At 57.1% G+C, this 22,549-nt stretch overlaps 2 long non-coding RNA genes across 2 annotated transcripts; one reads left to right on the top strand and one right to left on the bottom strand.

Annotated features, from left to right (window-relative positions):
* Positions 1-2,755: 2,755 nt before the first annotated feature.
* On the bottom strand, positions 2,756-6,793 carry LOC140845528 (uncharacterized). Its single transcript, XR_012124366.1, has 3 exons — positions 6,723-6,793; positions 5,905-5,984; positions 2,756-5,553 (listed from the first exon to the last, which is right to left on the bottom strand). It is a non-coding gene; the product is annotated as an uncharacterized lncRNA (long non-coding RNA).
* Positions 6,794-12,559: 5,766 nt separating this feature from the next.
* Positions 12,560-20,625, top strand: LOC118972868 (uncharacterized). The gene is made up of 4 exons (XR_005062002.2): positions 12,560-12,664; positions 14,157-14,280; positions 16,972-17,079; positions 17,693-20,625. It is a non-coding gene; the product is annotated as an uncharacterized lncRNA (long non-coding RNA).
* Positions 20,626-22,549: the final 1,924 nt, after the last annotated feature.

Here is a 22,549-nt window from a genome sequence, read left to right as displayed (position 1 = left end):
GACCTGATGTGAGGCTCCCTTGGGTGCTGAAGCTCAGACAGGCTTCCTGGAAGAGGTGCCTTTGAGCAGAGTCCCAGGGATATCAGGGTGGGCATCGGGGGCTCCAGGCAGGAGCAGAGGTAGGTGCCAGGCATGGGTGTGGGGGCCGGAGCCTGGGCAGGCGGGTCACGGGCTCGGGCATGGTGCGGCAGGTTCCACCGGGCTGGGAGGGCCTCAGTGATGGGATTTGGCTGAACAGGTGCCGGCAGGGCTGACGTCAGGAGGCGACCCTCTAGGCAGGGAGGCACCTGCTCCAGGCCATGTGGGCTGAAGAGGTGGCCGAGTGGGATTCCACCGTGCCACGTCCCACAGAGCATCGTGTCCTGTGTCTCAGAGTACAGTCATGATGTCCCAGGTCTGAGGTCTCTTTGGAAATGTCATTGCGGTCCGCTTGTGCAGCGTCCACTCCAGCGCTGGGCCGCTGGATGCAAACTCTGTGCCCACTGGGCTCTGTGGGCAAGGTGGGCATGTCTCCATGTTCCTTCCAATTCTGTCCCTCCCCACTTCTGGGAGGCGCTGGCCATGGAAGGGTAGAGCTGGGACAGTCCCTGAGCCCCCAAGCCAAGGCCTGAGCTACCAGAATCCCATGTGCGCCTTTCTGTCCCGACACAGTCCTCCTTCAGGGAGATGGGAGCCCCAGCGGGAGCATGATGCTGGGGGCAAACGCTCCTCCACACCCCCTGCAGAGCAGCTGCTTTTCTGAGCCCCAGCTCTCCAGGCCCCCACGTTTTATGAGCACTGGCCCATCAGGAGGCAGGCCTGATGTAGGGGGGGCACCCCCTCGGCCCCCTGCAGTGCGAGTGTCATGGGCCAGCTGCCAATCTGTAGAGGTCTTAGATGAATAAATGAAACGACGTGCATAACATCAAACAGAGAGCAGCCCAGGGGTCCTCAGCAGACCGCCGCTGTGAGGATGCACAATGGGCACAGCAGCAACCAGGCCCACTGTGGGCAGTGGGAGGATGCAGCTGGCCCCACAGAGGAATGTGGCCAAGAGCTGAGCCCCAGGCCTAGCCAGCTGGTGGCTCGACTGCTCCACACTGTCACCAGGCTGAGGAAGACCTCACCCAGAGAGCCCCGGCCGGCCGCCGAGGCATCACCAGGCCCCTCACACCGTCCATGCCCGTGGTCCTCAGTATCCTGCACGCATGTATTCAAGAACCCATCTATGCATATGCAAATGGACACAGGGGATAATGTGCATGCCAAGTAGTGTGTAAGACATGTATGGTGCATGTGTAAGTGGTGTGTGTGAGTGTTTGGGTTCTGGAGTGTGTTTTGGGGTCTGTGCCATGTACATGGCAGTCCGGCTGCTGCATGAACGTCCACGACAGCAATCAGTATACAGAGGGGACATCATTTCATGTTATCTGAGGCATGTTTCTTGCACCCTTTGATGTTAAACTCTGGTCTCCAACAAAGGTGGCCCAGGGATGAGAATGCCCAGGGACACGTGCCTCCCTCCCCCGTAGCATCCCCACATGCCCCACAGCCCTCACCGAGTGTGCCGCATGGGCAGTCGTGTAGAGCACCTGAACATTGCCTGCTCTCTGAGAGGGCTGACCCTCCCTGGCTGCCTGCGCGGTCACTCCCAGCATGGCCAGCGAGCTGCAGTGGCAGGCGGGGCTGTGTGCCTTCCCAACAATGTTGCCCCAAGGAGACATGCAAGATCCCAACACATGTGCTGTATTTTGATTTATTATTCAATTTATTATTATTTATTGTTGCATTTCGAGTTAGTATACTGCTAAATGAGCACTAATTGCATATAAGAAACACATTTCTTGAGGTTTCTCTCTAGAAAGGAGGTAGATCTAATTACAGGGTGGCCAATCCTCAGCACACATGTTTTCAATAACTACTGGTCTCCATTGAACAATAGCCTAACGAGAAGCACGTTTAGGTGCAGCTGTTGGGCCATTCCCAGGTGAGCTTCTGGGGCCCCCACTTCTCTGCCTGGCCAGGTTCCCACAGGCCGACATGCTGCCATGTTGGTCTCAAAGCCATGGAAAGGGCCACACACTGCCAAAGGGACCGATAGGCACAGCTTGTGTGAAGGTGGGCGTCTGCACAGCACAGAGGCTTTCGAAGGGCAGGAGAAAGGCACAGGCCACAGCCACCTCTCCACCCATTTCTGTGGAACATTTTAATGCCTCTGCAGGCCAGGCAACCCGGAGGATGGTGGCTCACAGCCCCATGAGGCCCAGCTCTTGGAGGTCCTGTCTGAGTGGGAGGAGGGCATAGTGGGTGTGGAGCCTGGCCTCTCCAGTGGGGGTGTTCTGGGAAGACCTCTCCATGAGGTGAATGCTGAGTAGAGCGGGGAGCATCCTGTGGAGGTACGAGCAGGGGAAGGTCAGGGAGGAGTGAGCGAGCGTCACAGCCCTGAGACCGGACAGGGCCACCGCCTGATGGCAGGCCTAGGAGTAGGGGTGGAGCTGAGGAGGGAGAGAGGTGGGGCCAGGTGGGGCTGCACGCACGTGCTGGGAGGTCCCATTTTAGAAGTGGACGTCTATTATAATGTCACACGCCCTTACTGAGCACAGCCCACAGGCCCTACCAGCGGCCTGTTGCAACCACGTCGTCTGGGGGCTCTTCGTGCGCTCACCGAGCTGGGAGCCCATCACCGGGATCTGACCGTAGCGTGTTTTCATCCTCCATCAGAGGGGCCTGTACCAACACAGGCATCTTCAACAAGCATACGGGCAACCACTCATGGTAAAGACTGTTTCCCTCGAGGTCAGAGAAAAGTGGGATGCCAGGTGAGATGGCAAAAAAGAAAAGTAAAGGCCCCAAATCTGGGGGGAGAAAGCAAGACTTTGATTTACCAGGGGGGATTCTCTGTGTGGAAAATCTGATGAGATCTAAAAAAGCAACCAGAACCAATAAATGAATTTATCAAGTTTACAGGATAAAAGATCAGGTTTTTTTTTCTTATGTGCTTGCAATAAACAATCAGAAGTTTAAATTAAAAGCACAGTGCCATTTATAATAGCATAAAAATGCAAAATACTTACTGGTAAATCTGACAAAAGCTGGGAAAGACCAGTGCATGAAAATGGCAGAACATGGCTGAGAAAATACTCTAAATAAATGGAGACACATTGTGTCAGTGGATCAGAAGACTCAGTTCTCCTCAAACTAATTTGTAGATTCAGTATAACCCCTATTGAAATCCCAGCAGGCTTTTTTGTAGAAAGTGACACGCTAATTCCAAAATTCACATGGAAATGCAAAGGGCCTAGAATGAGCAAAACCACTTTGAACAAAAAGGAAATGGGAGGATCAGAGAGCTTGAGGTGTGCTGCAAAGCTGTGGTCATGGGACACACTTCCATCGAGAGAGACGAGCAATCAGCGCCCAGGGTGAGCACCAGGACATAAGCGCACTGGTAAAGAAAGGATACTCTTGACAACAAAAGATGCTAGACAGTCGGATATCCATATCTGGATAAAACATTCAATTCAAGGCTTTGTACCACGTACAGAAATGAACTCAAAGTAGATGACAGATCTACATGCAGAACCTAAAACCATAAAACTTCTAGAAGAAAACATAGGAGACAACTTTGTGTCTCTAGTCAAAGATTTCTTAGACACAACACTAAAAGCATGACTCATCAATGAAAAATGTAAAAAACTGGAGTTCATAAAATTTAGAGTTTCTGCTCTTGAAAAATTTGATCAAGAAAATGAAAGGGAAAGTTTCATATTGGGAGAAAGTATCTTCAAATCACACATTTGGTAACATCTTTATATCCAGAATGTGTACAAAGTACATAACTCTTATAATGCAATTGTAAGAAACTACCCAATAAAATTAGGCAAAGCATCTGAATAGACATGCTACCAAGGAAGATATGCAAATGTCAAATAGGCAAATGTTCAGCACGTTTGTCATCGTGAAATCTAAACTAAAGCCACACGTGGCGCCGTGGCAAGCACTGGAAAGGCAAACACAGAGGCTGGCGAAGCTGTGGAGGAGCGGGATGCTTGGCGCACAGGCGGGAGGCAGCATGAACAACGGAAAATGCTGTGTCATGGCTGAAAGTTAGACGTGTGCCTCCGTCTGACCCAGCCACCCGCTCCCAGGTACGCACCAGAGAAGTGAAGTGTGAGTCTGTACAAGACTTGTAGGCAAATGGTTAGGGAGCGTCACAGGTAACAACCAAACCAGGGACAATTCGACACTCATTGACAATGAATGGATAAATAAGTGGTGGTGCATCCATTTGAGTGAGTTCTCAGTGCACAATGGAACCAACAGGGGGCACACAGCAGGCTGGCGGGTCTCAGGATGATGCTGAGAGGAGATCAGAGAAGACTGCGCTGTGTGATTCTGACCCCGTGAACCTCTGTGAAACTCAGGCTGGTGTATGTAGGGGGTGCGGGCTGGCGGTCACTGGGGGTGGAGTGTGGGGGTGGGTGGCCAGAGGGCCAAGGGGGACGTGGGTCATAGGTGTGGTCAGTCCTTGATGGTGATGCTGAGTTCACAGGTGAGTACATATGTTGAAACTCATCAAATTTGGCATTTTGTGTGTCTGGTTGGTGGTACGTCATGGCAAACTTCAGTAAAGCTGCTTTTTAAAATGAGTGTCATAAAAACAAGGTCCAGAGAATCGGCAGAGGCCACACACGGGCACGTGGGGGCAGCGGTGCCGTCCTACACACGGTGGAGACCCTGGAGCCTCTTGGCGCCACACGGCCCCCTCAGCCAGCTGGAATCAGTCACGAAGCATCAGGACTCCAGGACATCCGGGACTTCAGTGAGCTCCAGAAAGCCGCCCTTGGGTCTGCGGGGGCCTCCTTGAGCCTTCGTCCCCAGGGCTGGGCTTTCCCCAGGCGCTCCCCCATGGGGTTCACCTTGGGCTCCTCTGTGGAGGGACACCCCAGATGTGGGTTTTCCTGGCGTGGTAGAGTGGGGCCCCACAATCTCTATGAGGCTTGTGGCAGAGGCTGCTCTTGGGGCTCCAAAGGCTAGGGAGCAGGAGGGGTAAGCTTTCCACTGTTGCCATGACAACAGGGACTCCCACTCTGTCTGCAGCACCACTGTCCCGGGTGGGGTGTTGCCGAGGGGGCTGCCCCAGCCCTTCCCCAGGCGCTCTGGTTTGTGGTCATGCTCGTGCCGTGTGGCTGTGGACGCATCCCTGTCTCTGCCTCTGTGGCCACCTGGCCCCTCCGGCTGAGTTTTCGTCTCCCTCCTTCTTATAAGAACACCTGCCACTGCATCAGGCCAGCCCACTGCAGTGTGACCTCTTGCTGACTCTTTACATCTGCAGTGGCCCCATTTCCAAACAGGGCCACATGCTGAGGGTCGGGGAGGACGTGAAGTTGAGGGATGCTGTGCAGCCTAGCGCAGACGTGGGGAGGCCCTGCCTGTCCTCAAAAGCCCTGGGTCTTTGCAGTCCCGCTGAAATGCACCCATGATGAAGGTGTGAGCAGGCCAGGCTCAGCCATGACTGCCAGGACGTCAGCATGCAGGCCAAGGGACAGCCCCAGCAGCCTCTGGGGAGGGGCCCTGCAGGCACAGAACATATGGGGTCCTTGCAGGGGTGGGCTCTAGGAGACTTGGGAGGTTGCTCGCCAGGGCAGGGTAGCTTGACTGAGGTTGGCAGAGGCGTGAAGGAGCTCCTGGCCCGTGTCCCCAGAGTGACCAGCAGGACATGGAGCCAGGCCTCATGGTGGCTCCTAGCAGTGTGGGGGCCATGACCCAGCTCAAGCTTGTCCAAAGTGGGATGGGGAAGGGACGTGCTCAACAGAGCCCACTCCTAGGGCACTGTGTGTACATGCATCAGCCACTTCTCCCCTCCATGCCCCCAAACTCATATCTGGGGCTCTGTTCCCAGGGCACCAGCTCCTGATGACTCACCTCTTTGACTGTGGTGGGTCCAGTGATGAGTCATGAGATGTGTCCTTCAGGGAAATAAATGCTTCCACACTAGCAAAGAGCTTTGCAGGCATAAAAGAAGATGGATTAGCCAGCATGGCCCATGTCTGTCTGAGCCTGTGCAGTGCCATTCATGGAGGTGGCATCTGAACTGAGGCCCCATTTCCAAATGGTCCTCTGCCCAGACACAAGCCATGTTGGCAGAGGGATGCCGCTGGCCCAGAGCTGTGGCTGCTGGACGATGGGGGGCACACAGACAGCAGGAAACGTGCCCTCCCAGGTGGTCCCCAGGCCCCACTACACTCAGATGCACACACACACTCAGACACACACATACTAAACACACTCAGAAACACACACACTCTAACACACTCAGACACGTGCACACACTATCACACTCAGGCACACATGCACCCACGTGCCCAGGACTAGGAAGCCAGAGGCAAACTAACTCCAGACCATGTGCACAAGGAGTACATGGCAATTGTTTATTTGCCCAGGAGTGAGCCCACGAATAGCCCCTGGCCCTCGCTTCCAGGAAGGAGAGCACCCAGAGCAGATTCCAGGGCCAGGCGGGAAGCGCCCGAGCTCCTCGGGATCCAAGCCCAAAGAGCTGGAGCCGCGGGTCTCCTGGCAGGACTGAGGCTCCATCCAGCACCACCTCAGCCCCTCCCCAGCGCCGGCTCCCGCAGGACCCCCATGCAGGGTCAGCTCCCAGAATATCGGGAAAGTCCTGCCGCTAAACCCAACTGCCCTGTTCCCACGGACACTCTCAGGGATTGACGTCTCTGCAAACTCACGGGTGCCTTTCTGCTTGGTTTCCTCTGTTCTGTGTACTTCGAGGCGGCCTCAGCCTGCATGACCCCTGCTCCAGCCAGTCCAGGCCTGTGGTCTGCTGCTCTGCTGTGCCTCCAGGGGCAGGCCTAGCGCACAGAGGATGGAGCATCTCAGAGGCGCTCAAGCTGCCCGGGCAGGCCAGGCAGGGAGCTGAGCTCTGGGCAGCCTCGTCCTTCCCACTGTCGGCAGGCAGGGCCTGTGTTCCCAGAGCGGGGGCCCAGCTGGGCTCTCATCAGACCCGCTGATGCAGTCAGACAGTGTGGGGGGGGGGGTGCACACAGAGTGGGCCCTGGTGGGTGGCACCCTTGGCCCCACAAACGCCACGGAAGGTGTTATAAGAGAGTGTCTCCCATTCCTCTAAAATGGTGGTCCTCCCGCACACTGCTGTGTGGCCCGTCTGGATCTCAAAAGCTGGAGGAGGTCAGGGCAGAAGGGCCCCTCAGTCACGACACCAGCCCGCCGCACACTCCCGGGTCTCCTCTGAGTCCCACTCTCCAAGGAGTTTACTCTGAGCAAACCCTGGGGCTGCATTTTCCCAAATGCACCCAAAGCTCTCAGACACATGCAGGGCTGCAGGGCTGAGGGCCCCCACTTGTGCTCCCACACATCTGTGGGGCCTGGGGGCTGGTCCTTGGGGGACAGAAGAAGGCAAGAGGCCTGCACACGGCGCTCGCTGGGGACGTGGCCCTCCATGAGCACAGAAGGGTGCTGTGCCCCTGCCCGAGACCCATGGAGCTCAGCTCCCGGAGGACTGAGGCCGTCAGGCCTTGGCTCCAAACGCCCCTGAGGACTGTGTCAGGCCACTGATACTTCCCGCAGGGAGAAAGGTGCCTCGGGGAGAGCCCAGGACAGCAGCGTCTGAAGGCAGGACCCGCAGGGTCTGGTTACGGTGTGGCCCCCGGCCTGGTGCCCCTGAGGGTGTTTGCGCAGCTGCAGCAGCCATCAGCCCGGCTCACAGGCCACCTGTAGCCGAGGACAGACAATAAAACACCAGGGCTCCCCTTTCTGCAGGCTCCTCCCTGGGTCATGGGGGCTCCCTGGGGCTGGCCCTGCAAGCCTTGGGAGCTGTTTGGGGTGAGACAGGGTGGGGGCCCCTGCCCTGCCAGTCACCCATCTGGGAGGTGCTCAGGCAGAAGGAAGATCGCTCAGTCCCTCGGGTCCCCAGCCCGCAGCCCGCTGTCATCAACTTGGCAGATTTACAAGAACAGCCATGGCCAGCTTGAAAGGCAGCGGCAAGGAGGCCTCCCACCTGGGTAGTTCCCTGAGGAGGGGAGAGGGCTCCCCCAGGTCCAGGAGGGGAGGGCCAGCCTGAGGCCACTTCCACCTGCCTTCCCTACCAAGACCCAGTTTCTTTCTGGGCCTTGGTCCAGGGATGTGGCTGTGGGCTGAGCCCCATGGCCCTCTCCCCCAAGGCCTGGGTCAGGGCCACCCTGCAGAGCGCCCCCTATGGTCCCCACAGATGTCAGCATGGCTTTCCTGGAAGGTGGCGCTATTTGTGTGCACCTGCCAGCAGCCCCCAATGGCTGACCTCTAACTATGGGGCCAGTGCCAGCCAGCATTTTCCCTGGGCCCTGGCTGCATCCCGGCTCACACAGCCTCAAGAAAGATGCTTGGCTGTCAGGAGACCCAAGCCCGCTGCCCACTGCCAGCCCACACAGACCACCAGGCACAGCCACCCGCCACTTGCTGGAGGCCTTTGGCCACGCCGAAGCCTGGAAGGTGAGGTTGTTTTGAAGCCTGCTGACATATCCCCAGGGCGTATATTCTTCAGTGCTCCATGCAAACATGACTGGCGAATCAGGCTTAGGGTAGATTAATGAGGGTCACTTGCACTGACAGAAGTCTCCACAGCAAAGTGGGACCCATGGCCCTCACTCTGGGAGAAATCAAAGGCCTGGCCATGGGTTTAGGCTGAATCCCGGGGCCAAGCAGGCAGACTGGACCTCGGTGGTGCCTCTCCAGGCTGTTGACTCCCGGCACCAGCAGGCTTTTGGCCATGCTTGGTGCCCTTCCCCTTCCCCAAAACAGTGATGGGCACAGTTGTTAGGACAGAGGAAGAAAGATGAGTGAAAACACAGGAAACAAACTGAGAAAGTGGCACGAGAGAGTGATGAGGAGCAGGGGACCTGTCTCCCTGCACAGGGCAGGCTGGGAGGGGCCGGCAGGCTCCTGGCTAGAGGACGCGCACGCGCTGCTGGCCCTGTCCTGGTGCATGGGGTGGGCCAGAGGGCGGTGGCCTGGGCCTGTCCTGCTTGTCCTGCTCAGAGCCTCACGGAGCTGAGCACACGCGGCCCAGATGGTTCAGTCCAAGAGCAGGTCAGGAACGTTAAAATAGTTTGGCATTTGGAAAAATTGTCTCATTTTAATCATTTATACTTGTTTTTTATATTTTGTAAATAAACAGATTGGCCTATAATACTGAAAAACTCAAGGAGGTTTGAAGCACAGAGTGGGTGGGCATCCCTTTGGTGGGACCTCCTGAGGCAGTGCTGTCCCCAGCCGGAGTGCCGCCGCCCTGGAGTGGCTGGTGGCTGTTTGCGGGCATGCTGTGGACTCTCTTCTGTGTCTCCATTTCTTAAACCACTTAGTTCCCTATATGGATGCCCTGGGCTGTTCCCCGGCCCCAGGGAGGGGCAAGGAGGTTACTTCCAGTTAGTTCTGACATAACCAACCCAGGCTCGGCGGGCATCCTTGCCCAGCTATCTCAGCACTTGTCCCAACACCCCAAGATGAGCAGATGTGTCTGCCAGGTCGTTCGCCCCTGGAACTGCAGGTCATGCAGGGTGTGAAGAACTGTGTTTGTGGACAAAAATTTGCTCAAAAATATTCATTGCAATATGCCTTATAACCAGGAAAATTTGAAACAAGAAACACCTAAGTGGCCATGGCTCACAGAAAGGGTGAAATGCTACCCAGGCATTAAAACAGTGAGAAGAGGTTTCAGCCCAGAGGCTGGCAACAGGCTACCTGCTCAACCGCCAGTCCCTCTGCCTAATTCTGCTAAGCCCCGGCTTGCCAGGAAACCTCCACGTGCTGATGCCTCATTGCACGTGGGCCTGTGACGGCGCCTGGTGCAGTGGAGGTGCACGGTGAGTAGAAGCGGTTTGCATGGTGCCGGGCAGACACTGTGACTGGCCTCTACTGCAGACCAGCTCAGGGGGTTGTGCAGGCAAGTCTGTCTTGGCGGACCACGTGCTCCAACGTTGGGAGGCTGCAGGAGATCTGTCTGCTGGCTAGAGATGATGGTGGGGACAGGCAGACACAGCAAAGATCCAAGGGGTGTCCCATGGATCTTCCTGTCGATCTGCATCTTTTTGTTGTTCTGCAATGGACACATGCTTTGGAATAATAAACAATCAACGTTGGTTATTGTGAAAAATATAAACTGTATATCCAGGATGACCTTCAACCTCCTTTCAGGAAATCCTACCTCAAAAATCCAGAATTCCACCGGACATGGTCCACATTCCTCCTCGAGCATTCAGCATCTCAGCTTAAGATTTTTCTGAGTCACATTAATAGTTTCAAGCAAACTCACAAAAGTGGTTTTTTCCTTTTTTTTCTTTTCGTTCTTTTTCTTTTTTTTTTCACCTTTCCTCCATGTCTCCCCATCTTTCAACTATGTAGTTTTTTAAAATCAGAAATTTGTAATGGGCAAGTCTGCATAAAACATTTATTTTCTTTGATCTTGCAACAGGGGGAAATGGTGAATAACACCCGGCTTCAGAACCAGTGAGTCACAGGTTTTTAACAGCAGCTTTTGCGAGATCCCAGACTGGAAACCTATTGGCAGCCAGCATGCATGTCATTTTGGGGTCAGCTGGGAATCCACGTATCGGGTGTCCCGCTCTCGGAATTCCCCTGCTTTTAGCCACAGTGGGCAGTGCCTCCCTGCAGACATGGGTGACTGTTGGCTTGGTGAGGCCTTTTCCAAGAGCTGGCTGATCCAACAAAGTGCCGTGACAGGAAGCTGTGCACTCCACCATGAAGGCGACAGCATCCCTGCCTGCCCACTGGGCCACGGCACTGGGACGTGCAGGCTGGCGGCTGGGACAGCATCTGTGCCTCCGAGTTCCAAGGCCGGAGGTCGAGGTGCCAGCACATCCAGGGTCCAGGGACAACCGCCCCTGATCCAGGGCCTCAGTCTCCTCTCTGTGTCCCTGCAGTGGGGTACAAGGCAGCTCTGGGGACCTTGGTAAGGACACTAACCTGCTCACGAGGGCTCCTCCTTGTGACCTCACTTCCTCCAGAGGCCTGCCTCCTAGCCCCAGCCTGGGAGGCCAGGGCTCTGACAGGTGGCCCGGGACTCCCCAGGCTCCTGCCCCACGAGTCTCTGGAGGCGGCAGACACCCGGCTCAGCATCGCTTCCGACAGCCGGTACTGCCGGGCTCACAGCGGATGAGACTGAACTGAACCAAATTTCTGATGGATTTCTTCTTCCATAGAAATCACTAATATTTTTTAAATCACAGACTATGAAAAGGAAACTTTTCATCCTAACTTTATGACTGATTGTACATCAGAATCATGCGAATGGCCTCCCAGCACTGGAGACGGCAGAGCCGACCTGCCAGCAGGCTGAGTGAGGTCCAGGCTACTTTGCTGTTAGGCAGCTCTGTCTGGGTTTAAATTCCAATTCTGCTTATTAAAAAGTGTGGATTTGAGCAAGTAATTGAACTTTTTCAAGCCTCAATTTTGTCTGAAAAAGAGTGGGACCCATACAGCCTGCTTCAGGCCGTCGTGGGGGCTGAGCCGAGGGTGACAGGGAGCCTGGTGCTCATGCTCCTGGTCATTTCACACCCTGTGGTTTCGTATAAACCGCTAGGACTGCACTGCTGTCACCAGGCTGCAGCATTCTGTGCCCAAATACGCAAATCGGTTTCCAGGGCGACTCAGCCGGGGAGCTTCACCTTTCCCACCCAGGAGGAAAGGGGCTGCTTCTGGACAGGACAGTGAAGGACCAGGGAAGGCCCAGCCCCCACGAGATCACCCCGCCCACCGCTGGTTCGCGGGCAGAGTCTGGCTGGGATGCAGCCTCGTCAGCTCTGTCTCGCCCTCTGTGCTGCCTGCACGCTGCGGTGGCAGAGCCGCGTGAGCCCCAGACAGGCCGGCCGCTGGCCCCAGACAGCACTCCTCTTGCCCAGCCGTCAGGGCCATGGCGCAGGGCCTGGGAGGCGGGCTTTGAACGCGAGCTTGGCCTGAGCCTGCCGTGTGGCCCCGGCCCAGGCTCGGTGTCTCGCTGCCGTTCAGCTCACCCCCAGATCCAAGGACGTCTGACGCTGATTCCCCTGGTGGCACGCGAGCAGGCAGTCAGGGTGAGGAGGAAATCCGCCACCGTGGTGCTTCCTCCTGGAAGGCACGCTACGCACACTGCTCTATGGCAGCACCGTGGGGTGCAGAGACCCCACCTCAGAAGCCGCTGTCTCCCCTGGGTGCCTCCCAGACCGAGTCCTCTGCAAACGTCCCCTGACAGCTGCCTGGTGAGTGACCAGCATGTGGCCTCCGTGTCTATTTATAGGCATCTTGTTCAATAAAGGTCAAGCTGGCCTCCCTGACATGCAGGCCACACGTCAGAGCCTGAGGCCTCCACTCCCTCCGATGTCACCACACAATGGAACCAGCTCCCTGGGTGAGGCTGCTCCTGTAGCTGGGAAGATATCTGCTAATTGTCAGCATCAAAGTGACAGCAGTTAGCCAAGAAGACACGCTCACCTGGAGAAGCCAGTGGGAACGACGTCCACTGAGAGATCGAGGTCAGCGTCACCGGCGTGAGCCCTGTAGGCACCAGGAGCCCCATGACACGGGCTCAAGGACACAGCACCATTTCTGGGGCATTCTTGCCAAGAATGCATGTCCTCAGTTCACTCACAAGGAAGCACAGACAGCGATTCGGACCAGGTAACAGGTCAGTGAAGGGAGGGTGAGCCGGGACAGCCCAGACTGCGGGGCACAACGCAGGGCGGGGTCGGGCAGTCCTGCAGGACGGGAAAGGGCAACCCTGTCAGCGCGTGGCTCGGCCCTCGTCTCCCCACCCGGGGGCCACGGGGAGGAGCCCCAGGGAGGATGGAGGTGCTCTGGGTCATGGTCATGGCTTTTCTGGGAAACTGGAATTAGTTTGAGATAAAAGGGTAGAAAAAAAGAACATGTCTGACAGCATTCAAAACACTTATTCAGCTGGAAACCGAAAGATGCACACGCCACTCCCACAGTGGGGCTGCAGAGGAAAATGCTTTAAAATGTCACCCTGACTCACGAGCCACCAAATTCCCACAGACACAAGTGTTCACCCCCTGGTCCGCTCTGCATTCGCCCAAACGACCCAGAGCTTCTCAGGCAGGCGGTGCTGCGGCTCCCCCATGTCCTGGCCCCCTGAGTCCCTGTGGTGGGGACAAGGCATGCCCACTGTGCAAGACGCCCGAGGCGTGTGGAGGCAGCAGAGCTGTCTTATGAAATAAGCCTTAACACTTCTGAGAAACCTCCCTGGAGAACCGAAACGGCTTTCATTTCAGATGGCAGTTGGCACACACATGTCCAGGATATGGCTCTCATGCCAGCGATGCTGGGTGGGAGCTCCCAGCCCGGGGTCTGTTCCTTGAGTCACCTCCATGGGCAGCTGCACAATTGTCCTCACAGATGCCTCTGGACACAGCCACTGTCTGGAGCTTCGGTCCCTCCGTGCATGCACGAGACCCTCCAGACCCCTCCTCCCAGGAAAGCTGCTTCCCTTTGGCACCTGTGAAGCTGTCTCTTGGTTTCTCTTCCCCTTCGCCCCTGGTGTCCCAGCCCAGCCCACTCCTCATCCCTTGTAGTACCTCATCTTCTGCATGCTGACAGCATACATCCCACCTGCTGGCCCGCGCCTGCCGGTGCATCAGGAGCATTCGGGGCATCCACTCAGCCTGTCGGGAGCAGGGCCCGCCTGCCCACCAGCTCCTGCCGCCCATCTGTGGTCTGCCCAGTAGACCAAGAGAGGCCCCAGCTCCTGTCCTCACCCCTCCTTCTGTGCGGGGACCCAGCTCAGCCCTGTCCCTCTCTGGAAGGGTGCAAGGTCTGAGCCCTGACACCCATCCTCTGCCACACACCAAGCCCAGGCCTTACTACCCACCTGGCCCAGCAGCCCCAGGTGCAGCCCCGTGACCCCTGAAATCAACTCCAACCCACCACTCCCAGCTGGAGAGGTGTCACTGTCCCCTCTGTGCCCAGGACGAGGCCATGGTCCTCAGTGCCGTGGAGCACTCCACAGCCCACCCTGCGCCTCTCCAGTCCCAGGCCACATACCCGGGGGGCCCCTCGGTGGGCTGCCACCCTCTGAGGTGGCGACCTGTGCTGTTTGCTGTTTCCTCCTATCTCAGGGCAACGCAGGGCGAGTGTGTGACACACTTTTCCTCCCTCAGCAGAATGTGACATGCAGGGCTTTGGGTCCACATTTGCACGGGCGGAGCCGCACATCTCCTAGTTCTGGGAGGCTGTGCACATGAGCCTGGTCCTCAGGACATTTCCTGGCGCTGCAAGCTCCTGGAGGTGAGTGGCCAGGGGTCACCCATCAGAGGCCTGAGGTGCCCGCGCTGAGAGCACCCTGGTGGGCTGTCGCCCTCCCCCACGGCGAGGGACACTAGCTCCAGTTCATGCAGGGACAGCTTGAGCCCATCTGTCACACCCGTCCCCTGACAGTGACGAAGTGCCAGGAAGCAGCTTCTTGCTGGCTGTTGAGGAGGACCAGCTGCTGCAGGCGACCCTGAAGGTGCCAAGCTCTGGGTCATGCTTTTGCAATGGAATGTTTTAATCGAGATATTTAGTTAAGACAAACAAGACTTTCATAATATCTCACTTGCTGGAAAATCAGGAGATTGGAAAGCCTTGAAGGGTGGTTAAAGGGAGAAATCACAGAACTGAAATTAAGCCTCAGCCAGGACCCAGGTGGGGTGGGTGGGAGGAGAGCTCTCCTGCCACCTGGTTCCTGACTATGCAGGTGATGTAGCACCCCAGGACACCTGTGCCGGGAGCTCAGAATGCCCTTGGGCCCCCACAGCAGGTGTGCAAGGTCGAAAGGGTTCTATCTGCAGAGCTGAAAGGTGGTCAGTGGAGCCTGTGGAGGGCAGGTGCCAAGCATGGGGGCAGGGGGTGCACGTGGGACACCTGCTGGAGTCACTCTGAGCTGAAGATGTCCTGGTGCAGGAGGGGCAGCCAGCGGAGGGCGTGAGAGCTGAGAAGGCCCCCAGGTGTTGGCCTCACTGTGCTCAGAGTGCCCCATCTCAACATGACAGTTGTGCCTGCATGAAATAAAGTCATTTCCCTGGAGGTGTTGTAGAGTCCCCAGGAGGTCAGTTCAGGAGCTGATGAATCCCCACATACTCAAGGGGCTCAGGGGCTCAAAGAGGAAAAGGCAACTGCCTCCTCCACTTGGGAATCACCTGTGAAATGCTGTCTTCCTTTTGAAGGGGCCAGTTCGAGAGCTTCCACGAGCAGAGATCCTTGGGGTCAGAGGAGTGTGTGCCTCAGTCACTACAGAGGTCTTTGTGCAGGGGGCTTCCAAGGTCACAGGATCATCTTCACCTCTCCTCAGTTTTAAAGAGTTTCTGTGATAGTCATGTATTATTTAACTTAAATCAATAGTGGTTATTTGCTGACAAGCGTTAAAAATAAGTGTAGCAATTCTGCAAATGAACCTGGGTGATCATCAAGTGGCATTGTTCACCAAAACCGCTGCATAGCAGACACACCGAGATGCCTGTTGTCCCTCAAAGTCCGGTGGAGGAAAAGCAGCAGAGAGGGCTGGTGTTGTCAGTTCTGCCTCTTACTGATCGTGAATACAGGCCCTCACACCAGCAGTACGCTGTTTGCAAAGAGCTTTCACTGTCGTTCCCAAAACCCTGCTAGCCTGTGGGAACAAAACACGGTTGATAGAAAGGCAGTTCTGCTGGGTTTTTCAAACACCAAGTGAACAATGACAAACTTTGGATCAGAGAGTAATTTGAGGGTGTGTTATATGAAAGTGAGACATTTTAATATACATACAGTACCTAAATTAAATGCAGCACAATAATTTACTTTACATTTCTTGCTGAGTCATGGATTTCTCTTACATTACTAAATGATGGAAACTGTACATGACTTGCTAGAAGAGGAACTCATATGAATATTATTAAAGACCATATTTAGTTGATTGTATACTTCATACATTAACAATAGATAATTTAAAGAAATTGCTTAAGACTTGTTTTCACATGATATTCAAAATTGATGGAATTTTGAAATAAATCCTGAGAAATTATCTACCACTATTAAGTGCCCACAAGTCAAAGAGGGAGCGCAGGTTTTTGCCTGGACAAGAATCTTTAAAAGCAGGTGCTTGAGGAGGTTGTGCAGGGAACCTGCCACCTGGGACATTCGGGCCATGAGGCCAGTCACTGGGCGTGTTTGGAGGGAGCCTGTGCCCAGGGGAGTGGAGATAGGGTGACCCCACAGTCTCCTGCTCCCGCTTGGGTCCAGGAGCAGGGCTGAGCACTCTTGGGTCCAGGAGCAGGGCTGAGCACTCGCAGGGCTGTGTTGAGGGCTGGGGGCTCAACCCTCAGAAAACTTTCTGTGGTCCCGCCCTCAGAAAACTTCAAAAACGCATGTCTTCTCTAAGTTCAATTTCTACTCGCGGGTATTGTTTGCTGGGTGTGAACTGTTCTGAGGCCACGTGGGTACTAAGAGGGGCAGAGCAGGAGACGAGGACATGTGCCTGCTGCCGCAGGGAACTCTGGACTGGGCGTCGGGGGCCTGCTTCCCCACCCACCCCGCAAATCTGGTGAGCAGCCTTCCAGGAGAAGGGTCTCACGTTCCCTGTCTATGGAGCTGGGGGCAAGGTGGGGCTCCGAGGCGCAGGCGGCCGGCCCCTGGCTCCTGGCGGTCAGTGCACCCGAGAGGCACCACACAGCCTCGTGCCTGAAAGATGTTCCCTGCACCCCGGGCAGCTGCTTCTGGCAGGAACTCCTCTTTGTTCTGCCAGGTCCCTTTGTCATGTGCAGGCAGGGCCTGGGGAGTGTCCGACTTCCCCTCTCCCACCAGGAGGCCGAGCTGGTGGCGGTGTGCAGAGCGGCTTGCTGTTTCTCCAACCACCTCTGTCCACGGCATGTTGCTGCATCTCACCCCCGCTCTGTCCCACTGTCCGTGTGTCCCCAGGATGGAAGCCCCACCCTGACTCAAATCTGTTTTCTGAGCTCTCTCCAGAGCCCTCATACCCGGCTGCAGCTCAGACCCTCCGCACCTCTGCCCGAAGCCTGAGCCACCTCCACACCGTTAGCCCAGGGGCAGTCCCTGGTGACACACGCCAGAGAGGTGGGGACCGCGTGGACTCCTGGAGCTGAGGGCGGGAGCTTCCCCGGGGCTGAGCTGGAAAGAGGGAGTTGGGGATTTTAGGAGATAAATCTGACACTTTGGTGATGGTGGAGGGACCTGGCACAAGACCCACAGAGGGGTCAGGCTCTGATGCTGGCTTTCCCGGAACCAGGTGCCAGCCAGAACTGGGCGCAGGATGCGCGTGCAGCTGGGCGTTTGGATCAGGAGCTAAGCTGCTAGTTTTAGGTGAAGCTGGAGATGTAGGACAGGAGGGGGCTGAAGCTGGAGGGGCTGTTGTCACTCCTGCCATGGGGTGCCCAGAAGGCCAGGCCTGTGGTCCTGACCCCCAAGCTGTGTAGAGCTGCAACCAGTGCGGGAGATTCTGCCCAGCAGCCCCGTAGGGGGGATGCCCCGCCTCCAGGCCCCTTCCCTGGGGTTTCTCTGAGTCCTGCGCACTGTGGCCTGGGAAACCCAGTGGAGCGAGGGGCTGAGAGACCTTGGGGGCTGGAGGTGAGGGCTGGGCTGGCCGTGGGGGCCCTGCTAGAATGTAGAGCAGTCGAGAACAAGGGTGGGGCCATAAGAAGTGTTTCTCTCCTTCCTTCTTTCTTCCTAGGTCTATATTTGGGAAAATTCACAACCTAAGGGCTGGCGCCCTGGAAATGGCCCTGAGGGTCCATCTCCTGGGCCCTGGCCTCCGCCCACACCACCCCGATCATCAGAGGAAGGCCATCTCAGTGGCACAGTCCTCCTGGCTGCAGGAGGGGACCACATCCTGTCTGACTGCAGCTCCTCGTAAGCTGTGCAGGCCCTGCTGCCAGCCGCTCCCTGTGTGCTTGGTGAGGGGAGAAGCTTCCCCCACCCAGCGAGGGGGCCGGGAGAACTGCCAGCTTGCCTGTTCCCACTGGGGCAGGGAGGGGCAGAAACCAGGCTCAGCATTCCGGGGCCCCTGGGCCGGCCCAAGGTGATTCCTCTGTCTTCCCCAAATATCTGGTCTCCCTCAAGCCCAGACACTGTGAGCCACCCCCTTCAGGTCTTGGCAGCAGCATGTGGCTGGATGGACACACACGGACAGGGCCCCAGACCTCAGATGTGCAGCTCATGGGGTGACTGTGTTCCTGGGGCCCGGGTGACTGTCACTCACTCAGGACTGACACTGCCTGTCAGTTCGCCGCAGGCCAAGCCTGTTGGGTCTCCAGAGCATGGGTGTGCGTACCCCGTCCTGAACCGCACAGGCTGGTTCTCAGAGTGCTGCGGGCGGGGCCCTGCCTGTTGCTAGGCCGGCGGGTGACTGAGGTGAGGAGGTCAGAGGCAGTTAGCGGCATGGAGCCGGTGGCAGAGCGAACAAGGCCCTCTGAGACCAGGACCCAGACCCTTCAGACGGGGCCCCTGGGCGGGTCCACGTATGGCCTGCAGCGAGGCTGACTGAGGGATGGATGCCTTCAGAAGCGGGAACACCGTACCACAGAGGCCCCTGCGAGGCAGCACCCATTCCGCTGCAGAGGGCCCTGAGCCGCCTTGCCTGGCCCGTCCTCCCCGTCGGAAGTGGGTCTGCACCGTGGCCCCGGCACCTCCTCCAGCACATCCGGCTGCATGGAGGCAAGCGCCTGTAAGCCCGACTTGTGTAAATATTTACTGGGATGATCAGGCTGCAAGACTGGAGGTTGCTTCCCCATCACAAAATAAGCAGGAAGACGAACCGGCAAGTTCCCAAAAATTAAGTGTCAGGGCAGGAGGCCTGGGGTTGTTGGAAGAAGCCCCACTCTGGCCCCTCACCCCAGGCTGCAGGGTGGGGAGGGGCTGGGGTTGCCTGCAGAGAAGAACCTGCCTCCCAGGAGATGGCTGCTGGGGCTCTGTAAGGGGCCCAGGGGGACCTTGAGCCAGAGCCAAGGCCCCTGGGCAGCCACCAGCTTCAGCCTGGTGGCCCAGAAGGCTGCTGATGGGTGATTGGCAACTCCAGGGTCTCTTTAGAAAAAGAGGTGTGACAAGTCAGTCCACCAGCGTGTGCAGGGGGCCGCGGGAGCCACCCGCAGTGAGCCTGGGGTCAGACTCTAAGGAGCCCCGGGCAGGAGGGATGGCAGAGTGGGCTGCGGGCCCACGTGCAGCTCAGATAGTACATGTGGCTCCATAAGTTCCCACCCTCGGGATCCTGCACTGGGACACCATGCTGGTGGGGTGTGCGCGTGTGCATACATGAGCGAGCACAGGGGCATGTGGGCGTGAGCACTGTGTGTGTCTTGCAGAGGGGCCGTGGCTGTGAGCTTTGGGTATGTGCTGGGCTCTGAGGGGACAGGAGGTGGGGTGATGGCAGTCCCCACAGGAAGAGTGGGTGGACGGATGGACTGATGGGTGGACGGACGTAGGGATGGGTGGGCGGAGAGAACGGCACGATGTGCATGGAGCCATGGAGAAGCTGTACTGAGAAACACTGGGGGCAGACTTACTGCCCCCTCAGGCACGTCTGAAGAAGAAAAGCACCGTTTCTATGCAATCTGTCACCACGCCGGTCCTTGGCATTCCGATGACACTCTACAGCGTATCCAGAGCCAGCCTCAGCCTCCACACTGTTTGTACCTTTTCAGCCTCAGTGACTGAGCATCATCTCCATAAATTCTGCCACGAACCCCATGCAATATTCCTATTCTGCTGCCTGAAGACTGAGAAATGTGACTCTCTTTCCCCTACTGAGCAGCCTGCAGGTAGACAAGGGGACCCCCCACCGCAGCGTGTGCTGGGGCCAGGCCCTCCTCATGAGCTCTGCAGCCGGCCCCAGGTGGCCTGGATGCAGCCCACTGCCTCTTGGCTCATCTCCCCAAAGCACACAATCCATCAGAGCCCATCGTCGGCCACAGCCGGGTGCCGTGGGACCTACCACACCCCAACCCCGCTCATCCAAGGCACACCGCCCTCACCGACCCAGGGCCTCACACAGGTTGGGTGGGTAGGGGTGCTGGGCCCCTTGGGCGGGACCTGATTTTTTTTTTTTTTGGTATCATTAATATACAATTACATGAGCAACATTGTGGTTACTAGATTCCCCCCATTATCAAGTCCTCACCACATACCCCATTGCAGTCACTGTCCACCAACGCAGTAAGATGTTATAGAGTCACTACTTGTCTTCTCTGGGCTATACTGCCTTCTGGCCAGGGCCTAATTCTAAGGAAGGAATCAGATTTTGATGTTCAATGTTCTCTTAACATGTGGCTTTACCAGCTATCACCAAATACCAACAGGATCAAGAGATGTTGTTCTCTCCGTCTCTCAAAAGGTAAACGCTGTTGTTATAAACGGGTCCCATATCATACCACACTGCCAATAACATAGTGTGCATTGATATGCTAACAGATCTTACCATCATCCTGTGGATACAGTTATCTGTAAAAGTGCTAATTTGATAAGTGGGACTATGTAAGATGACAGTAACTCTGGAGGCCTGTGCGGTCACCTTGCTTCTTTCAGCCGAGGCATCCCAGCCTGCCAGTGTGGGTCTGGGCGGCTTTCCTGGAAGGCTCTCCTGGGGACACTTGGGTCTGTGAGCTTGTTCCACTGAAGGGGAGGCACAGGGACCTCCAACTGTCCGAGAGGCCCTGGGGGGCTCTGAGCCCCGCCTCATCTCCTGCACCTGGAAAGGGGCGGGGCTCTCAGTTCAAATGGGTGGAGCCAGTTCCCATCTAGCCTTCACAGGCCTTTGTGGGAGGGGGCACTGCAGGAACTGGGGGCTCAGGCTCTGAATCAGACGGGGCAGAATTAACTCTGTCCCTACTCCAGCACTTTGCATCTCCGGTCCCCACGTCTCACCTTTAAGCTGAGGAAACAGGCCCAACCTCAGGGGACGAGGTGGCCTCACCCCTGGAGGGGGAGGGGTGCACGGAGCAGCTGGACCATGTTGACAGGGCCACTAGGAGCTGTGGGCACACAGCGCCGCTTCCCCGAGCAGTGTCCCCTCGCTGGAGGAGGCGCAGGATGGGCAGCTGCAGTAGGCCATGAAGTGGGCCTTTGCCAAAGGGCAATGGGGTCCTGGAAAGTCCCAGGGAGAGGAAACGGCGAAGGGAGGAGGGCCCGGCGGGTGGTGGGGGTTAGCGGGCAGGAGGGCAGGCAGAGTGCCCCGGCCTGTGCGGAAGCAGACTGACGGCCCGGACCTCCTCCACCTCCTGCAGCCAGAGGCCTTGCTGGCTGGGGACCCCGCTGGTGTCCAGCCCCCAGGGCCGGGACAGGTCCCAGCTCGTGATCATGGGCCTTCTCGGAGGTGCTCCTCTAATGGGGGACCCATAGGTGGCACAGCGCCGGACCAGGTCTGTACAGGAACGTGGATGGAGAGCCAGAGCCACAAAGGGTGCTTGAACCTGGGCCTGGGGGGCCCCTGCGGATGTGAACCCCGGGCTCGTCCCTCCAGACTTGTTCCACACGCCAAACAGCATGGCACCCGAGGCCCTGGGAACCTGAAGCCACATTGCCCTTGGCTTTGTTGACCTCACACCTTCGATGTGCACAAATGTTTATTAGCATCTACTGGGGGCCAGCTTGGGGGTCCTGCCCTGCAGGATCACAATATAGGAAAAAGCTAAATATAAGACAAATAGCCACACATTCAAATACAAAATTGCACATTGCCTTAAGTGTGGGGAACGCCAAGTACAGGTACTGTCCAGGAGGATTTGATTGGGTCTGGGATCAGGTGAGGCCTCTCTCAGAGAGAGGGTTACAGGGGCCACCACGGTGCTGAGGGGCTCGTGGAGAAGGGAGGGCCAGGCTGGGGGACGGTCACGCGGAAAGGTTGACACAGAAGCAGCTTTGGAAAGAGTTGCTCAGGCCCAGCAGGATACCGGGCTGTGTCCCAGGAACCTTCTCACCTCTGGGCGAGCAGCTGGCAAGGAGGTGAGGTGATGGCCAAGAGCCGGCAGCCCCAGCAGGAGGGAGGGCTTCCCTGGGTGGGTGGGGGTTGGAGGGCCCTCTGAAGGCACCCCATGCCGCATTGCCCAGCCCTCTAGGCCACGAGGGCCCTGACCCTATGCCTGCCCCCTCCCCTCCAGGCTCTGGACCACATTGGCATCAGGCACATGTCACCACTGGCCTCCAGTCCCCAGTACCCTCCCATCTTGTTCCTGCTCCTGGTATTTCACGGCCACTATAGGCAAGCCCCCAGGTGACCCCATGAGGGCTCTTCTCAAACTCAAACATCTTCAAGGGTCCCAGGGCAGGTCAAAGGGAATCTGGGAAGCCGTCCCTGTGGCGTCTACACCCTGGAGACCCTGCCTCTAGATCCCTCTGCCTGGGTTATCTGTGCCCAGCCCAGGGCCAAGCCCAACACACCCAGACGTTTGGGTGAAGAAAAGGCTTCCTGCTCATCTCTGGTTCTCTGGGGAAGCCAAGAGGTGCTCTTTGAGGCAGGAGGCCTTGGACTCAGTGTAGTGGTTTGTGGGTATAGGGCACAAGGAGCCACGTGGGGGCAATCCCAGCCAAACAGCTTCGG

This window comes from Manis javanica, chromosome 13 (assembly GCF_040802235.1).
Source record: "Manis javanica isolate MJ-LG chromosome 13, MJ_LKY, whole genome shotgun sequence".
Lineage (NCBI taxonomy): Eukaryota > Metazoa > Chordata > Mammalia > Pholidota > Manidae > Manis > Manis javanica.
Note: the sequence above shows the minus strand (reverse complement) of the source record. Positions and strands in the feature narration are given on the sequence as shown.